Source organism: Pristis pectinata, chromosome 8 (assembly GCF_009764475.1).
Source record: "Pristis pectinata isolate sPriPec2 chromosome 8, sPriPec2.1.pri, whole genome shotgun sequence".
NCBI lineage: Eukaryota > Metazoa > Chordata > Chondrichthyes > Rhinopristiformes > Pristidae > Pristis > Pristis pectinata.
In genome coordinates, this window is record NC_067412.1 from 101261171 (window position 1) to 101279347 (window position 18177).

Genomic DNA, 18177 nt, shown 5'->3' on the forward strand with positions numbered 1-18177 from the left:
CTGCCTTTTCCCAATTCTGTTCATTCCTTCCTGATGAGATTCCTCACATTCCTGGTATTGTCCTTGTACGCCCTCTCTGCACCTTCTCCTTGCCACTGTATCCCTTTTATAATATGGCAACCACTTTAGAAAAAAAGAGTGGTGATCTCACTTTAGAACATAGAACAGTACAGCACTGGACAGGCCATTTGGCCCAATATGTTGTGCCGCTCTTGATGCTGATTTATACTAAATGTCCTCATGTATCATCCATATCCCTCCATTCCCTCCATATTCATGTGTCCATCTTAAAACTTTTTAAGCTCCACCAAACTTCCTGCTTCTACCACTACCCCTGGTAACACATTCTGGGCATCTACCACTCTTTGCATTTTATAAGGAAAAACTTGCCCCTCATGTTGCCTTTAAACTACAACCACCACCACCCCCCCCCCCCCCCCCCCCACCAACGTTAAAAGCATGGTTTGACATTTCTACCCTGGGGAAAAGGTTCTGGCTGTCAACTCTATCCATGCCTCATAATTTTAAAAACCTCTATCAGCTCTCCCCTCAGCTCTGATGCTCCAGAGAAAATAACCCAGGTTTGTCCAACCTCTCCTTGTAGCTCATACTCTCTAATCCAGGCAGAGTCCTGGTAAACCTCTTCTGCACCTTTTCCACAATCTCCACATCCTTCTGAAAATGGGTGACCAGAACAATACTCCTGACTAAAGTTTTATACAGCTGCAGCTTGACTTCCTTACTCTTATATTCAGCACCCCTACCAATGAAGGCGAGCATGCCGTATGCCTTCTTTACCACCTTATCCACTTGCATAGTCACTTTCAGTGAATGATGGATCTGGACCCCAAGATCCCTCTGCCTCAGTGCCTACCACTTACTGAATACTTTCTCCGTTCATTTGACCTCTCAAACTGCAAAGCCTCCACATCCTTCCTATAATTGGGTGACCAGAATTGAGTGTAATACTCCAGATGTGGCCTAACCAAAGTTTTATAAAGCTGCAACATAACCTCCTGAGACTTTCCTCAGATTAAATAACTGAGGACTCTCAGGATGAGGAGTGGAGTATTTTGGACCAAGAGGAGGGGGAACATTCACTTCCTCTTGAGGGCCGAGAGATAATAAGTCATCGAGTATATTCAAGGACAAGATCAATTGGTTTTTGAACAATGGGAAAGGAGTGGGAAAGTGGAGTTGATGGAAAAGATCAGCTATTATCTTATTAAATGGCAGAACGAGGTTGAGGGACTGAGTGGCCTACTATATCTGCATCTTATACTATTTATTTATATGATGAGATGGACTCTGACCTCACGATCTACCTTGTTGTGACCTTGCACCTTATTGCACTGCACTTTCTCTGTAGCTGTGACACTTTACTCTGTACTGTTATTGTTTTTACCTGTACTACCTCAATGCACTCTGTACTAACTCAATGTACAATCAGTACATTGTGTCTTGCATACGATCGGTATGCAAGACAAGTTTTTCCACTGTACCTCGGTACAAGTGACAATAATAAACCAATCCCAATCTAATGTTGCTGAAATATCTTTGGGAGTTTACTGTGCCCAAATTGTTGATGTTTTTCCTGTTGGGATTTTGGGATTTTCCAGGTAAAAATTGTGTCAATTTATATTGTGAAGCATTAATTTACTGAAATATTAAAGAAATAGTTAATCCTAAAGTTCTCCTCAGTCTGTTATGGACTGTTTAAATGCACCATTGAAAGTCATAGAAACGTTCATGGTCTTTGAGTCCATACATACCTGGGGCTTTGATGAACAACACAGAGCTGATGAATTAGTGAAGGGTTTTGTAATTGTAACAGTGATAGGATTGTGATTCTGAAATTCCTTCAATGTAGAGACTGAAAAATATCTAGACCAATCATTGCAGCTGGAAAGATCAGTGTACAAAGATTTAATGATTCATTGAGGACAGACTGCTACTGGCTCTGGGCGCAGACACCATCAAATGTTCCATTTGCAGCCTGTCACCATTTGTGATTATCTTTGGAGAGAGACATTGGTGTGATGCTGGAAATCTGTGCCGTGTGAGCCTGAGGTGACGCTCTTAAACCAAGCAACAGTATGCCATTTTATTAGTCCTTCACATATCAGGAAGGTTTCCAGAAGGATTTTCATTGAACCAAACCTTAGGAAAATATTTCATTCCATTCCTTCTATAACTGGGGTCACTGGGAGGCACGACACCAGAGACATTTACAACACAGTCACTCTGGGATCTCTGTGAAGTCATTGGGTATCATCATGTTATTTTAAAGCAGAAATCTGACAAGATAACTGATAATCTCACCTAATATTACAACAAGAAGATCACTCAATCCAGGGAGCTCAACATTATCTCTTTGTTATTCAATTTTCAAAGGGTTTTGTTGCCATAAGTGGAAAGACACTACACTCGGTTGATATGCCCAAGTGTCTCAGCCTCTGTATAAAAACCCTGCAAGGCTTTTTACAGTTATGAGACACTTGGGTGAGGTGACGTTGAGAAGACCTTTGCATGTGCAGAACTGCAGTCATCGTTATCTGACACTTTATCACTAATAATTCCGGTGGAGCTTCCTTCCCCTTCCCCAGCGATTGAAGGAGGCTTGTGTAGAGCACAAACACCAGTATGGAGCTGCTGTGGATGAGCAGATTCCGGGGGGGGTGGGGTGGAAGATTCAAGCTTGGAGAAGACAAGTGCAGAGGCACCCAAACCGGAACGGAGGTTTTGGACACAGGTGAGGTGTGATCCAGTCGATTGAGGCCACGGAAGTGGAGGTGGCTGTCGTGTTTCAGGAACATGGGTGGTCTGTAGGTCATCTCAGTATCAAATGGGAGGGCCAGGTGATGAGGCAGCTCCACCGCAGAGCTTGGAGTAGGCCAGTGAATGTGATGGAGGACACCTTCACCCTCTTGGTCTATAAGTTCACTCAGCAACCTGTCCTCAGTGTGGACTCCATATTCCAGCATAGACACTGCACTGGGGTAAGTCAACAGTGAGCTGGGATGGCAAGGATTAGCATAAATAGCACAATGAGATCTTTACCCGTGGAGTCTTCCTCTTCAGTAGTACCTCAGGGCCAAGGATGACTTGTTTTCGCCAGCTCTGGGCTGTGAGGTGTCTGAGGCCAGTGCAGGATCCACCAAGTCTGTCATAGGTTGGGAAGGAGGAGCTTGACCTGGTGGTAGGGTATTTTGGGAGGTGGTCTGTTCCTTCTGCCCTTTGGGCTTGGCTCCATGTGTTCCCATTGGAGGGGTGATGCAAGGTTTTAGTGACATCCCAAATCAGTGATTCACGTAGAAGGAAACCAGGGTCTCCCTGAACATTAACACCTTTCAATCTCTCATCATTTAAAAAAATACACACTGCTTTCTGCTTTTCCTACCAAAGTCAATGACCTCACATTTTCCACATGACTTTCCATCCTGCATGTCCTTGCCCTTTCAGTATCCCATCTCTGTACCCTCCGCATCCTCTTCACAGTTCACACTGGGACCCAGCTGCGTATAATTAGTAAACCTCGATGTATTACACTTGATTTCCCCCATTCACGTCATTGGTCCTGTGAACAGCTGTATCCCCAGCACTGATCTCTGCCTCAGCCTCCCAGCCACAACTGACGACACTCCACTTTCTGTCTGGTAACAAATCCTCAGCCCACATGGGTATATTATCCTCAATATCGTGCACTCTAATTTTGTTCAATATTTTCTTGTGTGGTACCTTATCAAAGGCCTTCTGCATGTCCTAATACAACACTGCTCCACCTTTACCCATTTATTCCAAATTTTGACAATAATTTGTCTTTGCACTGTACAACAAATTTCATGTCATATACATCAGCGATAATAAATCTGATTCTGAAAAACTTACAACAGATTTGTCAAACACAATTTCGCTTTTATGAATGCATGTTGACTTTGTCCAATCCTTGTTTTCCAAGTGCCCTCTTCACACTTCTTTACAAGATTCCAGTGTGTTCCCCACCACTGATGTCAGGCTAACAGGTCTCCAGTTACTGCCTTTCAGAAATAGTTGGGGTACACTTGCCACCTCCAATCTGTGGGATACCTTCAGGCTTCTGTGGAATTTTGCAAGGTGACAGGCCAGACATCCACCGTTTACATCACAACCTCCTTCAAACCCTAGCATGCAGGTCATCAGGTCCTGGGGATGGATTGGCTTTCAGTCCCCATAATTTCTCCAACACATCCACCCTTTTATAGTATTGATGACCCCTCCCAGGTCATTAAAGTATTAGAAGGCAGATTCCATATTTCACTTCCAGCAGTGACAACACTTCAAAAGTGGCTGTTAAGTGCTTTGGGATGTCTGGATCTTCTGAGAAGCAGGAGAGAAACCTGAGTCTGGTTCTGTTTCACTTTGTGAAGAAGTTTCTGAACTGATTTAAAAGTCTCTATCACGTAAATGAAGGTTCAATTTTCATTCATAGGTCATATTTCCACAGTGAAATGTGACCTAAGAATCATCTTTTTTTAATGAAGACTGATGTGAGGTTCCTGCAAACATCACGTTTGGGCACAAGGATTGTTTTGTTTCCAAAAGTGAAACAAAATTTTAGTGCACCCCAGGTAGCCTGACACCGTAACCTTTGACTCCTGCAACCAAAGCATGAGCATTATTTTTTCCGATAGCTTTCCATAGATCACACTTCTATTACCTTGGAAGTTATTTGTATAAGACAGCAAAGAAGTGAATTATTGCCACCTAATATCATCATTTACCCTCAGATCTGCTGCAGAGAGGAGGCAGCAGAGGACAAGGAAAAACATTTAGTTATTAAACCTGTCAGTAAAAATGCTTTGATATTCCCTTGGCACTCAGGCTGAGAAGTAGATTGTCCATCGAGGTCTGCAGGCAGAATTACCACAAGGACTGGGGTAGCTCAATGGGGAATGAGTTCAAACTTGGGCCAGTGCTGTGCTGGGTATTCCCTTTGGTTACAGTCAGAATAGATGGGGATTTAACATTCAGGTCATTGCCCCGCACAGTGAACTTTGGGTATCACATGACCAGTGGACATTTTTGTCCCAACAAATCCACAGGAAAAAAATAAATGGATGTTTAGATCATTGGGTGCTTTACCTCCCTGCTTGAATTTATGATAGAGGTGCATAGAGAATGATATTAACCTAAGAGCTTTATGAGTTTGGGAACATTTGAAGTTTGTGAAATTCTTGAACTCAGCACAAACCCATCACTGATATGGTGCTAAGAAGCAACCTCTCAATAGACAAGTGACGGAAAACTATTTGATCTCATGATGACTCAGGTAGAAAAGCTTTTAACTTAAGAGGAAAGGGCTGTTCTCCTTCACTGCCTTGTGACTAAATACCCTGTCAAATCTTGCCCGAGTTTCCCATGAAGCTTGAATACAAGTCAGTCAGGGCATTGAGTACAGGAGTTGGGACATTACATTGCAGTTATGTAAGTTGTTAGTGAGGCTGTACTTGGAGCACTGTGTACAGTTTTGGTCGCCCTGTTATAGGAAAGACGCGGTTAAACTGGAAAGAGTGCAGAGAAGATTTACGAGGATGTTGCCAGGACTCGAGGGCCTGAGTTATAGGGAGAGGGTGGCCAGGCTGGGTCTTTATTCCTTGGAACATAGGAGAATGAGGGGTGACCTCATAGAAGTGTTTAAAATTATGAGAGGCAGAGATAAGGTGGATGGTAATAGTCTTTTCCCCAGGGTAGGGGAGTCCAGAACTAGGGGGCATAGGTTTAGGGTGAGAGGGGAGAGATTTAAAACGGACCTGAGGGGCAACTTTTTCACGCAGAGGGTGGTGAGTGTATGGAACGAGCTGCCAGAGGAAGTGGGTGAGGAAGGTACAACAGCATCATTTAAGAAGCACTTGGATAGGTACATGGAGGGGCGGGGCTTGGGCTGAATGCAGGAAATTGGGACTAGCTGGGTGGGCACCATGGTTGGCATGGACTTGTTGGGCCAAAGGGCCTGTATCCGTGCTGTACTGCTCTGTGACTCGATGACTATATGACTAAGATATGACGATAGAACTCCAGCATGATTTTCTGAGGAGGGGGAATAGAATGAATTATTTTAATTGGTTTTGCATTGGAGCAGTCCCGCATGTGAATTTCACCTGGATAGGGTTCAAAACCTTTGCTCCTGGAATCATTGGCATCTGCCTCCCCTGAGGCTCACTATCATTGTTCAGGCTTTGAGGCAAGATACTTTTCTGCTTTATAAATGCATTTCGTTGTGTGAGGGGTTTATTGTTGGGAAGGGCAACACTTTCCATCTCAGACTCCCAGTGTCAGCAGCTCAGACATAATCCAGGTTTGAACCGTGACAATTCAGCTGTGGCGGGGATACCAGCCCATTTACTCACCACAGATTCATCATCTTTTCTCTGACACAGTTTGTGCCCGAAGCCAAAATCTGCCCAATGGGATTTACTCTGGTTTCTGGTCAAACTCGCACGGAGTATCCCAGGATCAGTTTGAGTTGAGCTACCAAAGAGCAAAGGGCAGATAACATTGGTGGGAGTAATTTACAGTTCCACAGCATAAACCAGGGAATTGGGGATGGGTGTAACGGGTATTGCGGTAATCCTGGGAGACTCTGATCTACATATAGACCGGACAAGTCATAATTTAAATACTGTATACAGTTGTGTTCTTACCATTGATGCCTGTGGTGCTCACTGGTCACAGATTACCAAGTTACCAATTTCCCAGCCTGAAAATGACCTCTTTATCCCTACTCCTGCTTTAGTCTGTTGGACAATCCACTCTTCATGCCAACAATATTAGATCCAACACCAGGGACTCTCATGTTATCAAATGCCTTCTGCAAGTCCAGGTACATTTATTAGCTCCCTTCTGTCCACTCTGGTTCACCCTTCCTCAAAAAACTCTAAGTTTGTCAGACATGATTTCCCCCTCGTGAAGCCGCGCTTGGTTAGATTATAATTTTCCAACTGTGCAGCTAACCTGTACCCCTCAGGCATTACGGTGCAGACTTCATGTAATCTCCTAACCCTTTTCAACCTCTGGTTTCTGGTTATAGACACCATTGCTAGGAGGGAATGTTTCCAATTATCTGCCCTATCCATCCCCACACCACCCACCCACCCCCACCCCCATAACACTGTCAGGTCCCCCCTTGGCCTCCTCCAAGGAAAACAAACCCAGTCAATCCCTGGATTCTGTCACTCTCCCCCTCACCCCATTCACTGCACCTCAAGTTTCTATTAGTTTATTATTATCACGTGTACCAAGATACGGTGAAGAGCTTTTGTTTTGCATGTCACCTAGACAGATCATTCTATACATAAGTACATCGAGGTAGTAAAAAGAAAACAGAATGTAGAATATAGTGTTGCAGTTACAGAGAAAGTGCAGGTAGGCAAATAAAGTGCAAGGGTCTCGATGAGGTGGTGAAAGATAAAGAGTTCACCTATTGGCGTTTGAGAGGTCCATTCAGGAGTCTGATAACAGCAGGATAGAAGCTGTCCTTGAGCTTGGTGGTACGTGCTTTCGGGCTTTTGAATCTTCTGCCCAGTGGGAGGGGGGAGAAGAGAGAATGTCTGAGGTAGTTAGGGTCTTTGATTATGTTGGCTCTCTTCCCAAGGCAGTGGAAAGTGTAGACAGAGTCAGTGGAGGGGAGGCTGGTTTCCGTGATGGACTGGGCTGTGTTCACAACTCTCTGCAATTTCTTGCTCCCTTGGGCAGAGCAGTTGCCGTACCAAGCCGCAATGCATCCGGATAGGGTGCTTTCTATGGTGCATCTCTAAAATTTGGTGAGAGTCATTGGGGACATGCTGAATTTCCTTAGCCTTCTGAGGAAGTAGAGGTCCTATGTGCTTTCTTGGCCATAGTCCATGTGGCTGGACCATGGCAAATTGTTGGTGATATTTACAGCTGGGAACTTGAAGACCTCAACCATCTCCCCTCAGCACCATTGATACAGACAGGGGCGTGTACGCCACCCCACATCCTGAAATCAATGGCCAGTTCCTTCATTTTGCTGACATTGAGGGAGAGGTTATTGTCTTGACACCATGCCACGAGTCTCTCTATCTCCTTCTGCTGTTTGTGAACTGGCCCACTATAGTAGTGTTATCTGCAAACTTTGAAATGGAGTTAGAGCAGAATTTGGCCACAGTGGTGCCACAGTTTTGTTTCATCATCTGGTGCTGGTGCTGACTGAGCACCATTGCTAACCCAAGGCCCGCGGCTTAATGCTGCTACAATCTATCCTGCTGCCTGACACACCCCTGTCTGTATCAATGGTGCTGAGGTGGAGATGATTGAGGGCTTCAAGTTCCTAAGTGTAGATATCACTAACAATCATCAAAAGTTACAGCACAGAAGGAGGCCATTTGGTCATTATATCCATGGCAACCAATAAATCCCAGGTCCCAGCTTTTGGTCTTCAGCCCTGCAATTCACGGCTCTTCGAGGCTGATCCATGGTGAGGCTTCCTGCCTGCACTCTCCCGGGCAGTGAGATCCAGAGCAGCACTCAATGAGTCACAGCTCGCAAACAGGCCCTTCGGCCCAACTGGTCCATGCCGAGCAAGGTTTCCATCTAATCTAATTCCATTTGCCTATGTTTGGCCCATATCCCTCTAAACCTTTCCTATCCATGTACCTGTCCAAGTGTCCTTTAAATATTGTTGATGTACCTGCCTCACCCACTTCCTCTGGCAGCTCTTTCCACACACTGACCGCCCTCTGGGTGAAGAAGTTGCCCCTCAGGTTCCTATTGAATCTCTCCCCTCACCTTAAACCGATGATCTCTAGTTCTTGATTTCCCCAACCCTAGGGAAAAAGTCTGAGTGCACTCACCCTACCTGTGCCCCTCATGATTTTGTACATCTCTATAAGATCACCCCACATTCTCCTACACTCCAATGAAAACAGTCCCAACCTGCTCAACCTCTCTCCATAACTCAGTCCCTCAAATCCCAACAACATCTTCGTAAATCTCCTCTGCACTCTTTCCAGTTTAATGGCATCTTTCATCTCACAGGATGACCAAAACTGAACACCATATTCCAAATGCGGCCTCACCAACGTGAAGTAACCTTTCCCAGCTCTGCTCTGATGCTATTGTTAACTCAGCTCCATGTCCCCTGGTTACCCACCTCTGCTGAGGGAGATCAGTCCTTCCTGTTCGCCCTCTGTCAGCCTCTCCGAACTTTATACACCCCGATGAACTCTTCCATCAATTGTCTGTGCCGCTGTCTGGGATAAATTTCTAACCCACATATAGGAATCATTTCAAACAACTGAAGCAGACGGGTTACTCCTACTTATATTCCTGATGTCTGCAGTCATCAAACCAACAAATTTTCTCAGCAAGCACAAGCTCCTTCAGAAACTTGATCGTAAAAGTTTCTCGTTTCAAAATGACAGATCCCGATGCCATGAAAAATAATTTAAAGCACTTGGAGACACAATGCAGGGCCCAGCGAATAAGTTAAACTGGTTTGTAAAAGAGGCGTCATTTTCTGATATCTGCCATTAGGCACAGATAGGGAGGGTTCCGTGGGAGTAATTTGGGAACAGCATAAACAATAACGGAGTACACATGGTGCAGGGCAGAAGGGCTCCAACACCGGCGTGAGTCCAGGCAGACTGGGTTACAGCGTCTGCCCTGTTTAATCTGTCATCCTTACACCAGTGTCTGGCCCATAACACGTCCACAGCAATTTAGACGCCAAGATACCTATGTGGTGAGGAGACATTTCCGTGGGGATACATGTGTGAGAGGTGAACCATGAGATCAAGGGTACATGTCCCACCCAGGGATCAGAAAGGTTGTGTTTGATCCTCCTGCAGGCCTTGACAAATAATCCTGCAGGTGTTGAAGTCTGAAATAAAATGCGAGGAACATTATTCACATATCTGCTTGATTATGTGAGTATTTTCCAGCATTTTCTGCTTCCATTCCATTGTGTGGAGATTGGAACACTGCTTCTGAACACTGTATTGACGTCGATCAGCGTGGCTGTCCCTTCCCCTTGTCAGAGGCCTTTAGCTTCAGGCTGCATCCCATGTCCATCAGAAGTTAGAATGGCTCTCCCAGTCTCCCTGCCATTCCATGGGATTCTGACTGATGCTCCACCATCCAATCCAAATCCTTTGCTTCTTGAAGAATCGAGTGGTCTCAAACTTGAATATCCTCCATGATGGAGCAGCTCTGGGGGAGAAAGTGTGTTCTGTGGGTAAAGACAATGCAGAAGTGAACGGGAAACTGCCTCAGCTCCTCTCCCCAAGTGAATGGCTGAGGGTTATGTGAATGGACATGTTCTGCACAGCTTTGTGGGCCGAAGGGTCTGAATTGTGCTGTAGTTTTTCTATGTTTCTATGGACTGGAGTGTTGCAGAACAGAGGGACGGTGGGTTGACTAGAATATTGTTTGGCAGCCCATGTACCAGGGCCAGTATTGTCCGACCAACCTGCTCCTCTGTAACACTTTGCTTTAGTGACTTTTACCCAAACCTTGGTTCAAATCCTTTTTTTTTCCATCACAAATTCTTTTGTCTGAGTCAAAGACATCCCAGTGCTGACATTATTTCCTGTGCTGTTGTTGGGAATCTAATTTGATCTCTGATTTCCCGATCCAAGCCTTTTGGGGTAAATCTTGGAACATTTTCTGACTTTAAGTCACGTGGAGCCTCTTAATTCATCTTTGTGGAACTGAAAGTCATTCTTTGGTGAAAAATATAAGGAGTTTCAAATCTTTTCTGAGGGATTGAGGGGTGCAATGGTTCCAGTTTTATTACAGGGTTGCTCCGTTTGCTGACACCAGAGACCACAGGTGCCAGAATCTGGAGCAACACATGATCTGCTGGAGGAACTCAGCGGGTCAAGCAGCATCTGTGGGGGAGCCGGGGGGGGGGGGGGGGGGGGGGGGGGGGGCGCGCGGGGGGTTTGCGGAATTGATGCAGAGTTTCGACCTGAGGCATCAACAATTCCTCCCCTCCACCCCTCCCCCCCCATTTGCTGCTCGACCCACTGAGTTCCTCCAGCATTTTGTTGTATCTTTTGCTATCTAGGCCAAGCAAAGTCAATGTTAGCTAACAAAAAGATTGTAGCTGCAGTTACATAGGAAGCAGGCAATTAATGTCCACACAGTAAGATCCCACATGTAGCAATCTGCTCTCTTAATGATGTTAGCCACAGCTGCCCTGGTTTTATTTGTGCCAGTGCTGTGGGATCATTTGCATCCTCCTGGGGAGCAAGTCAGAGCTTCAGTGAATCATCCAGAAGACAGTGCATCCTGCAGTGCAGGGCTCCCTCAGTACCGACTGGATCAGTCGACATTGTTGGTTCAGTTCTCTGGACTAAATCATAAACCCTCAGCCTCCGAGTGAGGGGCCAGAGAGCTCTACTCTCTGACCTGTGGCTGATACTAATGAAGTTATGAGGTAATGTATCTGTAACCGAGCTCTTGGCTGAGGGTTTGAGTAGTTGCAGACAATAGTGCTGCAGAAATGTTTTGATAAGCAGGCTCCTGTCAATGTTACCCCCATGCTGGGAAGAAAATGATGTTGATTTAAAACAGGAGTGAAGCAGCTTTGGTTTCATAAACACAACTCAGAACACAAACCACGTTTTCATCCTCTCCTGCAGCCTAATATCACTGCCTGAATGTTTCATTCATTCCCGGGAATATGTGGCAGTCCCAGTAGACAGGCTCCAAGTGTTGGGGTACCTCACGAGATGAACCGAGGTCTTGATGTGGCGATCTGAATCTCCATATCTGTAAATGGCTACGTGGGAGATATCCCCTCCGACCATACCCCAAGTCTTGGTGTGTCTAAGGGAGTGCTGCACTGTCAGAGGAGCCTTCCAGTCGATGCCATGCTGAGCTGAGGATCTATCTGCCCTGTCGGTGGGCAAACATGATTGCCAAGTTGTTGTGAGGAATCCACATGGCTGTCACATGACAGTAACGACACTGACCCCCGCTGACCGGAGGACAGCATTGGTCCTCTGGTCGAAAGTGATACTACTGTCAATCAAGGTGCGGCTCCACCCACCCCTCAGGTGTGAGAGTACCTTTTGCCTCTGAACTTGCCTGACCAGTATCCTTTGTCTCTGAACCTGCCTGACCACTGGCTGTGGCAGGAACCTTTGTCTTTGACTACCACACCATTGGCTCATTTAAATCACAACAGTGAGTCTCCACCCAGCCTCCCAGCACCATAAAAAGGGCTGCATCCACTAGCCCTTCCTCTTTTGACGACCCCAGGAGTAGTGAGACAATGCTTCAGAGATCACTGGCAAGAGTGCATCACCACATGGTCAGGGAGCGTTTCACTCAGACTCGGAGCGTTAAGGGCCGATGCTAGTGTGGGACGGGCATTGAAGTGTCATATCCTGTTGTACATTGTTACTATGCGCTTGTGTGTATTAGTGTGTGTGTGTGTGTGTGTTTGTGTGTATTTTACCCCAGTTGCGCTTCCCCTCTTGTGTTCGTGGTATCCTGTACATGAGTGAGCGTGTGTCTGTTCCCATCCATTCTGTCCCGCGTTTACAAAGCTCGTGTCCAGAGTCCTTGATCCTTAAGACAGTAAAGAACAATTTCACACAACACAAGTGGGAAGGGCAGAGGAGTTCTTAGCCTTGATCTGACCAAGAGTTGTGCCTCGTCTCACATCCTTCAAACAGATGTTCTGATCATTGCATCTGGCTGTGCCTAATTTGGCTGCTGCATTTCCCACACAACAGCAGTGCCTACACTTCAAAAAGGAATTCATTAACAGTAACGTGCTTTGTTGTGAAGGGCACTGAGAATACAAGGTTGAAGGTGAGAGGGAGAAAGTTTAAGGGAGATGTGCGGGGCAAGTTTTTTACACAGAGGTGCCTGGAACATGCTGCCAGGGGAGGTGGTGGAAGCAGATACAACAGGGATGTTTCACAGGCATTTAGACAGACACATGAACAGGCAGGGAATGGAGCGATGTGGACCATGGGTGGGCAGATGGGACCAGTTAAACTGACATCATGATCGGCACAAACACAGTGGGCTGAAGGGCCTATGTACAACAATAACTTCCATTTCCATAGTATTTTCAAACAAAAGCATCCCAAGGGCTGATAAATCCCCAGGGCCAGTTGAGATCTATCCCAGAATGCTATGGGCAGTAAGGGAGGAGGTAGCTGTGGCCATGAATGAGATGTTTGCATCTTTGCTAGCCACAGGTGCCAGAAGGCTGGAGAGCAGCTAATGTTCTTCTAGTTAAGGAGGGCAACAGGGTTAAGCCAGGGAAATGCAGGCCAGTGAGCTTGTTGTTTGGAACTTATTGGAACAGAGTTCTAAGGGATAGGATTTATGTAGATTTGGAAAGGCAGGGGCTGATCAGGGATAGTCAGCATAGCTTTGTATGGGGGGAGTCCTGTCTCAATAATTTGAGTGAGATTTTTTGAGGAGGTAACTAAGAAGGTTGAAAGCAGGGCAGTAGATGTCTATATGGACTTTAGAAAGGCATTTGACAAAGATGCCCATTGATAGGCTGGTCCAGGAGGTTAAAGGCACATGGGACCCAAAATTGGCTTAGTGGAAGGAGGCAGGGGGTGGAAGGATGCTTTTCTGACGGGAAGTCTGTGACCAGTGGTGTCCCCAAGGATCGGTGCTGGGACCCTTGTTGTTTGTGATATACATTAAAGATTTGGATGTGAAAGTTAGAGGTATAATTAGTAGGTTTGCAGCTGACATGAAAGTTGGTGGTGTTGTGGATGGTGTGGAAGGTTGTCTAAGGCTACCACAGGAGAGAGATCAGGTGGACAGTTAAATGGAGCACTGGCAGATGGAATTTAATCCCAACAAGTGTGAGGTGATGCATTTTGGGAAGTCAGATAGGGGTAGGAGATGTACAGTAAATGGTCGGGTGCTGAGTTGATCACCATAGGGACATGGGGTTCAAGTCCATAATTCCCAAAAAGTGGCAACACGGGTAGATAGGCTGGTGAAGCAAGGTGGAGGCAGAGTATAAAATTTGGAATGTTTTGCAACTTTTCAAAACACTGGTGAGACGGCACTTGGGCCACTGTGTGCAGTTCTGGTCACCACACTACAGGAAGGATGTGGTTGCATGGAGATAGTACAGAGGAGATTCACCAGGATGTTGCCTGGATTGGAGGACTTTAGTTATGAGGAGAGATTGGACAGGCTGGGCTCCTTGTCCCTGGAGTGAAGGAGGCTGACTTGACAGAGAGGTATAAGATTATAAGAGACAGTATAGGCAGCTGGAATAGTTTTTTCCCTTGGTATGGGGTATCAAAAACAAGAGGGCATACATTTGGGAGACAAAGGAGATCTAAGGGAAAGAATTTTACACAGAGTGTTTGATGTCTGGAACGTGCTGCCAGAGGAGGTGGGGGAATCAGATACAATCAGTACAAAGGAGCCACTGAGACAGGCACTTGAATAGGCAAGGTATAAAATGACAGGGTTCTGATGCAGGCAAGTGCGATGAGTGTAGGTGGGCACAAAGGTCGGCATGGACGTGGTGGGCTAGGGCACGTATTGCTGTGCTCTGACTATCACTCCACAGGAATCTCTCTTGTATTGCCACAGAAGGGACCACTTGGCCAGTTTAGTCCATGCCAGCTGCCGGGGGAGCAATCCCATCAGCTCCTGCCCACCTCTCTTTATTCCGCTGCACCCCTGCAATTATCCCATCAACTCCGCTTTGATTCTTTTTGCTATTTACCTCCACTAGGGACAAGTGGCAGCAGCCAGTCAGCCAGCATGAGATATGGGAAATCAACACGGTCACAGGGAGAACATGCAAACTCCACACAGACACCTCCAGAGGCCAGGATGGAATCTGGGTCCCAGGAGCTGTGTCACTACACCACCCACACAAGGCAAAACTGAAGCTGAGCCATGTAAAGAGATATTGGAGCAGATGACCAAAAGAATAGTCAATAATGAAAAGTTTATTAAGGACCTTAAAGGAAGAGAGGTACAGGGAGGGAATCCCAAAGATTAGGAACTCGGCAACTGAAGACATACAGGGAATTGCACCGTATTCAATTCTATTCATAACTCCTCGGCAAATGAAGCAGTCCGTGCCCATACACAAGATCTGGACTACATACAGGCACAAACTGATTTGTGGCAAGTAGCATTTGTGCTTAAGTCCCAGGCATTGATCATCCCCAGGAAGAGAGACTAATCACCCTTACCCTTGACATTCAACAGCATTCCCATAACCAAGTCCCCAGCATCAACATCCTGTGCATCACCAGAACCTCAAGTGGATCAGCCACATGAGTGTTGTGGCTACAGGAGCAGGTCAGAGGCGAGGGATTCTGCTGTGAGTGATTCACCTCCTGACACCCCACAAGGCACGTTAGGAGTGTGATGGATACATCATATGAAACTCATATGTCATCCTCACATGTGTCACCCAGATCGTAAACAGTCTGGTTCAGTCTCAGACAGATTCAAGGAAGTGGGTTGGAGTCCAAGCTTCAGGAATGGAGACTGAAGAATGCCTTCTGTCTTCGCTAAACATAGTCAGAGGAAACTCCTGCTCATCCAACCCGTGTGTTGGACAAACAGCAGAAGGTCAGGAGGTGGAGCTGGGTAGTGGGAGTGTACTTGTGGGCACTGATTTTCAGGTGATGTGATGAGGAACAGCATAGAGATGAGAAAATAACAAGATGGCTGGGAGCAGAACCCTCAGCATACCAGAGGGACCAATGAGGGTACAGCAGGGGAAGCCACTGCAGGTGCCTTTCTGGCTGTGTCTGAGACTGGTGCCCTTGTGGATACAGTGACAGTGTCCCAGGTAGGTTACAGGACTAACTTTGAATGATTGGAGTTCAAATTTCACTTGTGGAACTAATAAAATACTTTTCCTCAGTAATAATGACCACAGAAGCACTAAACTGTTGTAAAAGCCGGCCTGGTTCAATAATGTTCTTCAGGGGTAGAGATCTGTTGTCCCTAACTGCTCTGGCCTAAATGTGAGTGCAGACCCACCAACATGGTTGATTCATAAATGACCTCTCAAACCAACAACAAACCACTCAGTTCCAGGACTGCTGGGGATGGACAGTAAATGCTGACGTTGGCACCAATATCCAAAGCACATTCAGCTAACTGACATCTCACGAGAGATCATGGTTGGAGGAAGCCGGTGTGGGTTACTTATTCAAAGACTGTGTACAGCTCAGTGGACCAAGACAGGTGAGATTACCCCTGTCAAAGTCACTTAGGCTGTGATTTTGCAAATGTAAATCTTTGCTTGCTGGTCTGAGAAAACCCTTCTAACTCATTGCCTCCCACTGCCCCCCACACCAGTGCTACTGCTTGTCAATTCATGAATTCCAGCCCCCAATGAGCCCATGGCTTCCAGTTGGGCTCTATATCCCAATGGTGTGGTCACAGGAAGGACAGGATGAGAATAGCTCTGGGTCCATCCGATTGCCTTCACCATCTGGTTTGACTCAGATAGGAGAAAATTATCAATCATAGTCATCTGAGTCGTGGAGTTATACAGCAGGGAAACAGGCCCTTCAGCCCAACTCGTCCATGCTGACCAAGACGTCCATCTGAGCTAGTCCCATTCACCTGCATTTGGCCCATATTCCTCGACACCTTTTCTATCCCTGTACCTGTCCAAATGTATTTTAAACATTGTTATTGTACCCAGTTTTACAGCTTCCTCTGGCAGCTTGTTCCAAATACCCACCACCCTCTGTGTGATAACGTTTCCCCTCAGGTCCCTTTTAAATCTTTCCCCTCTTGCCTTAAATCCATGCCCTTGAGTTTAGACTCTCCTACACTGGAAAAAAACACTGTGACCATCCACCTTATCTATGCCGTGATCTTTAACATTACCTAGTGGTGGTGCATCAAAAACCTGTCACATCTCACCCAAGTTTCAAGTCACCTTCCTCTCCTTTAACCACATACAGCTTCTACCTCCTTCCCTAACTCTAGGAATGAATATCAGAACCTCCTGCTCTCAGAGCTCAGCCTCTTCCGTTGATTCTTGTGTCAATGGGCCAGTTTGCTTCCCTGTGCCCTGCCTGCTCATTCACAACTTCAGTATCTGTAATTGATGTTGTTTTAATGAGAAAGGGCCAGGCACAGGGTGGGGCTTGTTAGAAACTGTGCTCTGCTCTGTTGCAAAACATTCAGATGCCTTTGGTATTTCTAGACAATCCAACTAAATGAATGCAGCTCCAGTATCACTCACAGTCAGCCTTCACACCAGAACATGCCACAGACATCTTGATCTAATTGCTTCCACAGCCCTCAATCACCACATAACTATTGTGAATTTGCTGGTTAGATATTCGTGCTTGTCTCTATTTTAACAAATGACCAAGAACGACCAAGACTTTTGCACTCAGTACATTGGGCTTTGGCCAAAGGAGCATCAGCCAATGGAGAACTGACCAGTGGTGACCTCCAACTCTTCACTTCCTGCTTTTCTACAGATCGAGAGGCAACTGCCTTTTTATCACCCATTTAGCAGAGTTCTCCCAAAATCGTTTCTGCCCCCTGCACTCCCACGCCCTGCCCTATTTCACAACTACTTCATAGTTGTATCAAACAGAAATGGGCCCTTCAGCCCATCATGTCCGTGCCAACCTTATTGCCAATCAACGTTAATTCCATTGGCCCACATGAGGATGGCAGCCTCTGTGCCTATCTAAATGTCTCAAGTGTAGTAAACATTGTATTTGTACCTGAGTCTCCCTGAGTCTCCAGTTCAGAGAGAAGTAAAAACAGGAAATGCTGGAAACACTCAGCAGGTCAGGCAGCATCTGTAGAGAGAGAAGCAGGGCTGGTGCTTCAGGTTAAAGACCTTTCTGCTTCAGGCAGGTTGGTGCTATGCATAATAAAAACAGAAATACTGGAAACACTCGGCAGATCAGGCAGCATCTGTGGAGCTCACCCCTCCTCACCTGGATCCACCTATCACTGACTAGCTCTGGTTCAACCTCTTCCCTTCGCCTTTTTATACCATCTATCTCCGCTGTATCTTTCAGTCCAGGTGAAGGATCTCAACCCGAAACGTCAACTGTCCATTTCCCTCCACAGATCCTGTCTGACCTGTTGAGTTCCTCCAGCACCGTGTGTGTTGCTTTAGATTCTTTTTTTTAAATTTTCTTTTTAAATTTTATTTACAGTGTGGTA